Source organism: Prionailurus bengalensis, chromosome B4 (assembly GCF_016509475.1).
Source record: "Prionailurus bengalensis isolate Pbe53 chromosome B4, Fcat_Pben_1.1_paternal_pri, whole genome shotgun sequence".
Classification (NCBI taxonomy): Eukaryota; Metazoa; Chordata; class Mammalia; order Carnivora; family Felidae; genus Prionailurus; species Prionailurus bengalensis.
In genome coordinates, this window is record NC_057358.1 from 80,939,929 (window position 1) to 80,948,948 (window position 9,020).

Here is a 9,020-nt window from a genome sequence, read left to right on the forward strand (position 1 = left end):
GAGCTGTTGCCAGTTTTTTCCTCATGTACACTAAGTTACATTTTGAGAAGGTTGGTATCTGGTGGAGAGGAGAAAGATGGGCTGAGAGCGGTTGGAGCAGAGGGACAAGGGCAGAGGATTGAAGACAGACAGTCACATACCTGATGGAGACTGAGAGCAGAACATGGTGACAATGTCCACATGTGCCAAATCAAAAAATGAATACTTTTTAGATCATTTGGCACTTTTGATAAGCCACATGAACTGTCCCCTCAGTTGGGTGGTTTAAATCACAATGGATTTTAAAATCTGAATAAAAGAAATAGCTGTGTCACTTTATTGGAGAAAACAGAGACTTTCCGAAGTTATAGGATAGACAAATCAGACTATTTCTAACTGTGTGACAGGTTCAAAATAATTGTCTTAAAAATTTTAATATGTTCATGGATCTCATTCTAAATGGAGACATCATAAAATTACTTTTCCAAAGTTTTTGTCAATACATTGTTTTGAAATTTCTTTTCTTTTTTTTTTTTTCATTTACGCAGATGTTTAAAAGCAAATTGGCTTCTTGACAGATTTGTACAGAGATATGTAGAATCCATGGATCTTTCCTCCTGGTGGCATGTCTGAGCTTTGTCCACTTCAAGAAGGTGATGATGCATCTATTTTCCAAGGTTTTTATTTGGGATACCAAACCAAATATCTTGGGGGTAACCTCTTTTTAACTCTCACAAACTATTTAAATATTAATCTCGATTTGTGTCTAATGTCTATTCATGGAGTTTTAATTAATTAATTAATTAATTAAGTTATTCAATGTTTATTTTTGAGAGAGAGCGAGCAGGGAAGGGGCAGAGAGAGAGAGGCAGACAGAGTATCTGAAGCAGACCTGCACTGTCAGCGCAGAGTCTGGTGTGGGGCTCGAACCCATGAACATTGAGATCGTGACCTGAGTCGAAGTTGGATGCTTAACGAACTGATCCATCTAGGTGCCTGTTTCATGGAGTGTTACTTCATTCTTTAGTTAGATCCTTCTATCATAAATTGGAAGCATTATCAAGAATAAAATGAATATGAAATTAAAATTAAAGGTGAGAACAAATACTTACACGTGTCTAAAACTTTCAGATATATTAAACTTACCACAAAAATAAAGTGAAGAGCTAAACAGATGCAAAGAAATAATGCTTTACACGTAAATGTCACATGTGCTAAATGGGAAGAGCACTGGATTTGGAGAGTCATATTAGAAAACTATGAATTGGGGCGCCTGGGTGGCTCAGTCGGTTGAGCATCCGACTTCGGCTTAGGTTGTGATCTCACAGTTTGTGAGTTCAAGCCCCGCGTCGGGCTCTGTGCTGACAGCTCAGAGCCTGCAGCCTGCTTCGGATTCTGTGTCTCCCTTTCTCTCTGCTCTTCCCCTGCTCACACTCTGTCTCTCTCTCAAAAATAAATAAAGATTAAAAAAAAATTAAAACAAAAGAAAACTATGAATTAGGTAACTTACATGTTGTGTGCTGATAGACAATCACAATATACCTTAGATTTACTTTCTATAAAAGGGCGGGGCAAATCATACCTCACACAAGTGGAGAACACGAATTTTAATGTCTTCCACAGGAAAAAAAGGATATTTTATGATACCAGTAAATAGATAGAAAGTTTAATGTTTAATCTTGTCTTGTACCTCTTATCAGTTTCTTGCCATGGGTGATAAGGGGGCAGGCAACCACTCAGATGTAACTGACTTCATTCTTGTAGGCTTCAGGGTCTGTCCAGAACTCCACATTCTCTTCTTCCTCCTATTCCTGCTGGTCTATGGCATGGTCCTTTTGGGTAACATTAGTATGATGGCAATCATTGTGACAGACTCCCAGCTGAATACACCAATGTTTCTTTTTTTTTTTTTTAACGTTTATTTATTTTTGAGACAGAGAGAGACAGAGCATGAACGGGGGAGGGTCAGAGAGAGGGAGACACAATCTGAAACAGGCTCCAGGCTCTGAGCTGTCAGCACAGAGCCCGACGCGGGGCTCGAACTCACGGACCGTGAGATCATGACCTGAGCCGAAGTCGGCCGCTTAACCGACTGAGCCACCCAGGCGCCCCAACCAATGTTTCTTTTGAGGCAATCTCTCCTTCATTGACCTCTCCTACTCCACTGTTATTGCCTAAAAAGCCATGGTCAACTTCCTGTCTGAGAAAAAGACTATCTCTTTTGCAGGTTTTGTGGCTCAGCTGTTTCTTTATGCATTTTTCATGGTTACAGAAGCTTTTCTCCTGGCAGTCATGGAATATGACCGCTTCATTGCCATAGGCAACCCTCTTCTTTACAGTGTGCACATGTCAAGACGCCTTTGCACTCAGCTGATGGCTGGTTCCTATCTCTGTGGCTGACTCAGTTCCATCCTCCAAGTCAGCACAACATTCTCAGTGTCTTTCTGTGCTTCCTGAGTCATTTATCACTTCTACTGTGATTCTTACCAAATTGAGAAGATCTCCTGCTCTAATCTCTCTGTCAATAAGATGGTGTCTCTTAGTTTGGCTGCCTTTATTATTTTGCCTACCATAGTTGTTATTGTAGTATCTTACATGTACATTTGACCACAGTCTTGAAAATCCCTTCCAGTGGAGGGAGAAAGAAAGCCTTCTCCACCTGCAGCTCCCATTTGGGAGTGGTAAGTTTGCTCTATGGGACTGTCTCCTTCGTGTATCTCACACCTCCAAGCAATCCTGAACTGTGTAAAGTGGCCTCAGTATTTTACATATTGGTCACACTCATGTTAAATCCTCTGATCTACTCTTTAAGAAACAAGGATGTCAAGCAAGCTTTGGGAAAAATCCTATGGAAGAAAAAATCTTTATACTAATTCTACTTTCTTGTGATTTTCTCATTAATGCTCCCCCTTTCATTGTTTCATTCTGATTTGCTTTTAATATGGGGTTAAGCGTGAGCCACATATGAGTCCTTTAAGTTGATTATCCCACAAAGAATTATTTTCACTGAAGAAATAGTACATCCATTATTTACTTTTCCCTAAAAGCAGTGTTATATCTTCAGCATCAATGCAATTTGTAGCCATTCTACAAACAGAAATAAACTTCTCACTCTTTCTAGGTATAACTTTATGCTAGTGGGTAAAGGAGGATACAATTTAGTAAGATGGAAAATTACTTTGGTGGAATGTTGAGCAGTCTCAGACACTCATGGTAACTTCTCGTATCTATCAGTGATCAATGTCCAATGTGTCCAACATTGTATTCACTACCCATTACCATTAGATATAGTAATATATAAAAGGTAAGTTACATCACCTTTAAAAATACAAAATTTTCCCTTCTCCACCTTATTGTAATCTATTTCCCTTGATATTCGGAGCTAATAATCTCAATCTATTCCATAATCCACTTCTTTGGCTAGTGGCATTTGGAATCTAAAAGCAGTATGCATCTTAACTACTACTTTTAATTCAACTGAAATACATTATGTCTCTTGGGAGGAGTATTCCTTCAATAGGTACTAAAATTCTCTAAGCCGATAAATATTACAGCCCTAGACATAGGAATCTGATATTTTTAAATGGGTCTTCTGGTATAAATGAGAGATACCACCCATAACTTTACTCCTTGTTCCTCAAAACAGTATATTCTGGTAAAAAATTATTATCAGTGTGAAAACATTAAACTGGTCGTATAATCAGAGAAAAGAATTGGAAAATAATGGATAACTTGATAATCTTATGATGATTTGTCTCTTAGCTGAATAGTGGTAATTAAACAGATGATTCTGTTTTATAAAGGTATTTATTTTGAGTAATCAGGTACTTGAAAAGACAAGGCATCTGGAAAGCAAGCCTGATTTTTTTTCTAAGTCAATTTTTCATAGAGAACTCTCAAAGAAGCCACAGACGTGTATTATTGGGCAGCCATGTGACAGAACAGGTGTGTTGGGAGAGTGAATAACCTGTTAATAGAAATTGCTTATGATTTAAGGCTCTGTTAGTTTTCCAGTTCCACTAATAAAATGTGTGATTTGGAGTACTTCTGGAAATGCCCACTTTATGATTCAGCTTAAAATGCCCAGTTTAGGTGAGCAGCTCAGGTTCCAGGGTTGTCTAGTGCATTATGAGCAGGCATTCAGAGTCCACTAGAACTCTTTTGAAAACCACACCTTTTCACAACATAGTATTTGATTTTTTTACATTTATTTATTGAGAGAGAGAGAGAAAGAGAGCGAGCAAGCACGTGAGCAGGGGAAGGGCAGAAAGAATGAGAGAGAGAAATCCCAAGCAGGCTCTGCACTATCAGCAGACAGAATGCTGTAGTGCTGCTTGAACCCACGAACTGTGAGATCATGACCTCAGCCGAAACCAAGAGTCAGATGCTTAACCGACGGAGCCACCCAGGTGCCCCATTTTTTGAGGAAGAAAACCCTTTGTTTCAAAATGTAGGATTATTTTTATTTAAAATCTTATTGGAGCATATCATTGACTCTAGGCATATTGATCTACTATAAAATGTTGTAGCTCCATTGGATTTACTAGACCAGGAAAGCCAAGCAGCAGAGTCTGGACCATGTGGCAAGTTTATTTTTTAAAAAAAAATCCAGGAAGGTCAAGTGCTTTTCGTCAAAACCTCTTAGAAAAGAACATATGAAACGGTTTGCTTTCAGTTTGAAAGGCCAGCAATACAGGTTCAATACTATGTCCTACCTCAAGAGAACATCAGCTCTCTAGCCCTTTGTCATAATTTAGTTGGCAGGGATCTTGATCACCTCTCCTTTCCATGAGATATCACACTGTTCCCTTACATTGCTACCATTAAGTTGACTGGATGTAGGGATAGAGGAGTAGCAACTACTATAGAGTTATTGGTAAGACATTTGCATGGCAGAGGGTGGGAAATAAATCCAGCTAAAATTCAGAAGTCTTTTACGTCAATGAAATTTCAGGTGTGGGGCATATCAAGATATCCCTTCTGAGGTACAGGATATTTTGTTGCATCCAGTCCCTCTTAAAACCAGAAAAGAAGCACAACACCTAATGGGCCTTTTGGAATTTTGGAGAAAGCTTATTCCTCATTTGAGTTTGTTACACAGGCCATTTATGGAGGGACTTGAAAAGCTGTTAGTTTGGGGTGGGGCCAGGAACAGGAGAAGGCTGGACAACAGGTGCAGGCTGCTTGTGCAAGCTGCTCTGCCATTGGGAACACATGATCCAGCAGATCCAGTGGTGCTTGAAAGGTCATGGCAGCTAGAGAGTCTGTTTGGAACCTTTGGCAGGTCTGTATAGTTGAGCCACAGCATAGGTCTTTAGGGTTTTGAAGCAAAGCCCTGCAGTATTCTGCAGATAACTACTTTCCTTTTGAGAAATAGCTCTTGGTGTGTTACTGGACCTTGGTAGAGACTGAACATTACCATGCAACCTCAGGTGACAACCATGAACTGGGTATTTGTCTGACTTGCCAGGCCATAAATTTGGGTGTGCTCCATCATCAAATGGAGGCAGTATATATGTGATCAGGCTCAAACAGGCCCTGAAGGCACAAGAAAATAACCTGAAGAAGCAGCCAAACACCCATGTTTCCCATTTCTGCTACACTGCCTTCCTCTCCCAGGCTGCTCCTATGGCTTCATGGGGAGTTCTCTGTGATCAACTGACAGAGGAAAAGAAGTCTTGGGCCTGCTTTAGAGATGTTTCTGCATGATATGCAAGGACCACCTGAAAGTGGATGGCTGTAGTTCTCCAGCCCCTTTCTGGGACAGTCCCGAAGGACAGTAGCAAACAAGAATCTTCCCAGTGGGAAGAACTTCAAATAGTGCATCTGTTTGTTCACTTTTCTTAGAAGAAGTGGCCATACATGCAATGATATACAGATTCATTGTCTGTGTTCAATGGTTTCTCTAAATGGCTTGGCACTTAGAAGGAACATAATTGGAAAATTTTTTTTTTTTAATTTTTTTTTTCAACGTTTATTTATTTTTGGGACAGAGAGAGACAGAGCATGAATGGGGGAGGGGCAGAGAGAGGGAGACACAGAATCGGAAACAGGCTCCAGGCTCTGAGCCATCAGCCCAGAGCCTGACGCGGGGCTCGAACTCACGGACCGCGAGATCGTGACCTGGCTGAAGTCGGACGCTTAACCGACTGCGCCACCCAGGCGCCCCTATAATTGGAAAATTTGTGACAAGGAAATTTTGGGAAGAGTTATGTGGAAAGATCTCTCTGAATGGGCAAAAAATGTGAAGATATTTGTGTTCCATGGGAATGCTCACCTTAGGATGACCTCAGCAGAGGAAGATCTTAATAATCAAGTGGAGAAGATATAGCCCATTCTGTGGACATTAATCAGCATCTTTCCCTAGCCACCCTGTCATTGCCTAATGATTTCAGGAACAAAGTGGCCATGGTGGCAAGGATAGAGTTTATGCATGGGCTCGGTAACATGGACTTCCACTCACCAGGCTGACCTATTAGGGCCACTGCTGAATGCTTAATCTGCTAGCAGCAGAGACTAAGACTGAGTTCCCAGTACGGTCCTTTCCCTGAGGTAGTCAACCAGCTACCTAGCAGCAGGTTGGTGGTAACAATGGACCGTTTCCATCAAGGAAGGGGCAGGGTTTTGTTCTAACTGAAATACACATTCTAGATATGAATACACCTTCCTTGAGTGTAAGGCTTCTGCCCATACTACCGTTCATGGAGAAAGAGAATACTTTATTTACCATCATGGCATTACATACAGCATTGCTTCTGATTAGTGAATTCACTTCATAGCAAAAAGAGGTTAGCAACATGCCCATACTCATGGAATTCTCTGGTCTTAACATGTTTCCCACCATCTTGAAGCAGCTGTCCTGCTAAAATGGTGGAATGGCCTTTGGAAGACCTATTTATATCACCAACTAGGTGACAATACCTTGCAGGGCTGGGACATTGTTCTCCAGAAGGCTGTATATGGCATAAATCAGCATCCAATAAATATCACTGTTTCTTCCCTAGCTAGGATTCATGGGTCCAGAAACAAATGTGTGGAAATGAGAGTGGCATTGCTCATTATTACCCCTAGGCACTTACCTGCCAATTTTTTGCTTCCTCTGCCTGAAGTTATATGATATGGTGGCCTAGAGGTCTCCAATGATTGGATGATTTGGGGTTACCGTGGCCTTGGACCTTGGCAGAAGTTTGATTGGGTCCAGGGTTCTACAACAGAAACCATTCCGTTGTGTGGGTGCTTGGGCCTCCTGGAATGCTATAGATTTCTGGCCGTGACACTCCCAGTTTATTCCCTCCTTCTGGCCTGGTGAGGTCCCTCAGCTGCACAGCCTTTGGGCCAGAGCCCCTTTTCTATATCTACCAGAGCCACTGGGGAGAGGGGCTGATGTGCTATGATTCTGAGTTGGGGGAGAGAGGTATCCATGAGGATTGGGGCTTGCTTGATAGATGACCTAATCCAGACTCCTTATAGATGATCAGGTACCAGGGGGTTTCTGGCACCCAGGACACCCAGGGGTTTCTCATCCCAGGATTCACCTGCCCAACCCATCCCACCCCCAACGCTGAGATCCTGCCTGAGATCGGGCTTCTTCTGGGAAGTGTGGGTCTTGGCAGCTGCTTCTTAGGCCTGAATGCGCCATTCGCCCAGCTGCTCTTGATGCTCAGTGCTTCCCAGCTCATGCTCTGCCTGCCCCTCCATCAGGACCTGTGCTTCCACCTCACACTCCTGAAGCCGCACAGTACATCCTGCAGGCTCCAACTACACCCTGTTTGCCTTCCTGGGAAGCCCTGAATTCCACCAGCTCTACCTGTGCTCTGGTTCTGGCCTGCGGGAGTCCTCCATCACATGTTTTTAATTTATTTTTATTTTTATTAAAAAATTTTTTAGTGTGTATTCATTTTTTTGAGAGAGGGAAGAGAGAGAGGGGGAGAGAGCGAGTGCACAAGTCGGGGAGGGCAGATAGAGAGGGAGACACAGAATCCGACGCAGGTTTTAGGCTCTCAGCTGTCAACACAGAGCCTGACCTGGGGTTCAAACCAATGAACTGTGAGATCACGACCTGAGCTGACATTTAACTAACTGAGCCACCCAGGTATTCTTTAATTTTTTTATTAATGTAAATAATCTTAAGATGATTTTGATTTTTGCATCATAGCCACATTTAACCTTTGTACTACCAAAATTAAAGCTAAAATGAAAACAAAAAATATTATTCCTATGGCTTTATTTATTCTTTTTGATAGGTCTTTGATATTGATTCCTTGTATAGAAATGCTAACCTACGAATTAATATGATAAAGCTAATGGCACACCAGAACATAATTTTAAAAGAAGTGCCAGAAAACTTTCAGAGCCCCAGTTATTCTTGACTGTGGATTTACAAATACATACATGGGCTATGAAGTAGTTCTCTCTCCGAACATCAATAACCATAAGCAAATCACATAGACTAAAGTTGTTTTTGTCGTTCCTTTGTCAAAAGAAAATTATTACATTTGTCAGTTATTCCATGTATCTTCAGATATATCTTGTCCCCCTTGTAGTTATAATTCTTGAAAGATTATTTCGGATTCAATTGGGTGAATATTCATCTTGAAAGTTATTTATGAAGAAATCTTTTCTTCAATTATACAATGAACTATTATAGCTCAGGATGGAACTGTACAAGCAAAATACTCAACGTGTTCATACTTTGATAAATAACTGAAAAAGTACTACCCATAAGTATGATACGCAATTCTAGGTAGTGCCCTACTTACCTATATTAAAAAAAACCCAAACATCAGCGGAAGGGATAGCATACTTATCAATTTATTGACTTATAGGTCAGTGCAAGCAAGGAAACTTTGATGAAAATGTAATGGGAGCCTTACATACCCGCTCCTTGCAACTCCCCCCGCCCCTGCTGTGACTGTGCAGACTCTAAAATCAAGTACAATTCCAAAGTTGTATATGAAAAGGAGACAGAGACAGAGAAACAGAGGGAAAGAGAGGTTTGCTAATTTGAAAACAAGTCAGTGAACTATAACTGAGGGAATAGT

The 9,020-nt window shown here is 41.1% G+C and overlaps 1 pseudogene; it reads left to right on the forward strand.

The window, feature by feature from the left end:
- Positions 1 to 1,688: 1,688 nt before the first annotated feature.
- Positions 1,689 to 2,852, forward strand: LOC122473254 (annotated as a pseudogene).
- The last annotated feature ends 6,168 nt before the right edge of the window (positions 2,853 to 9,020 follow it).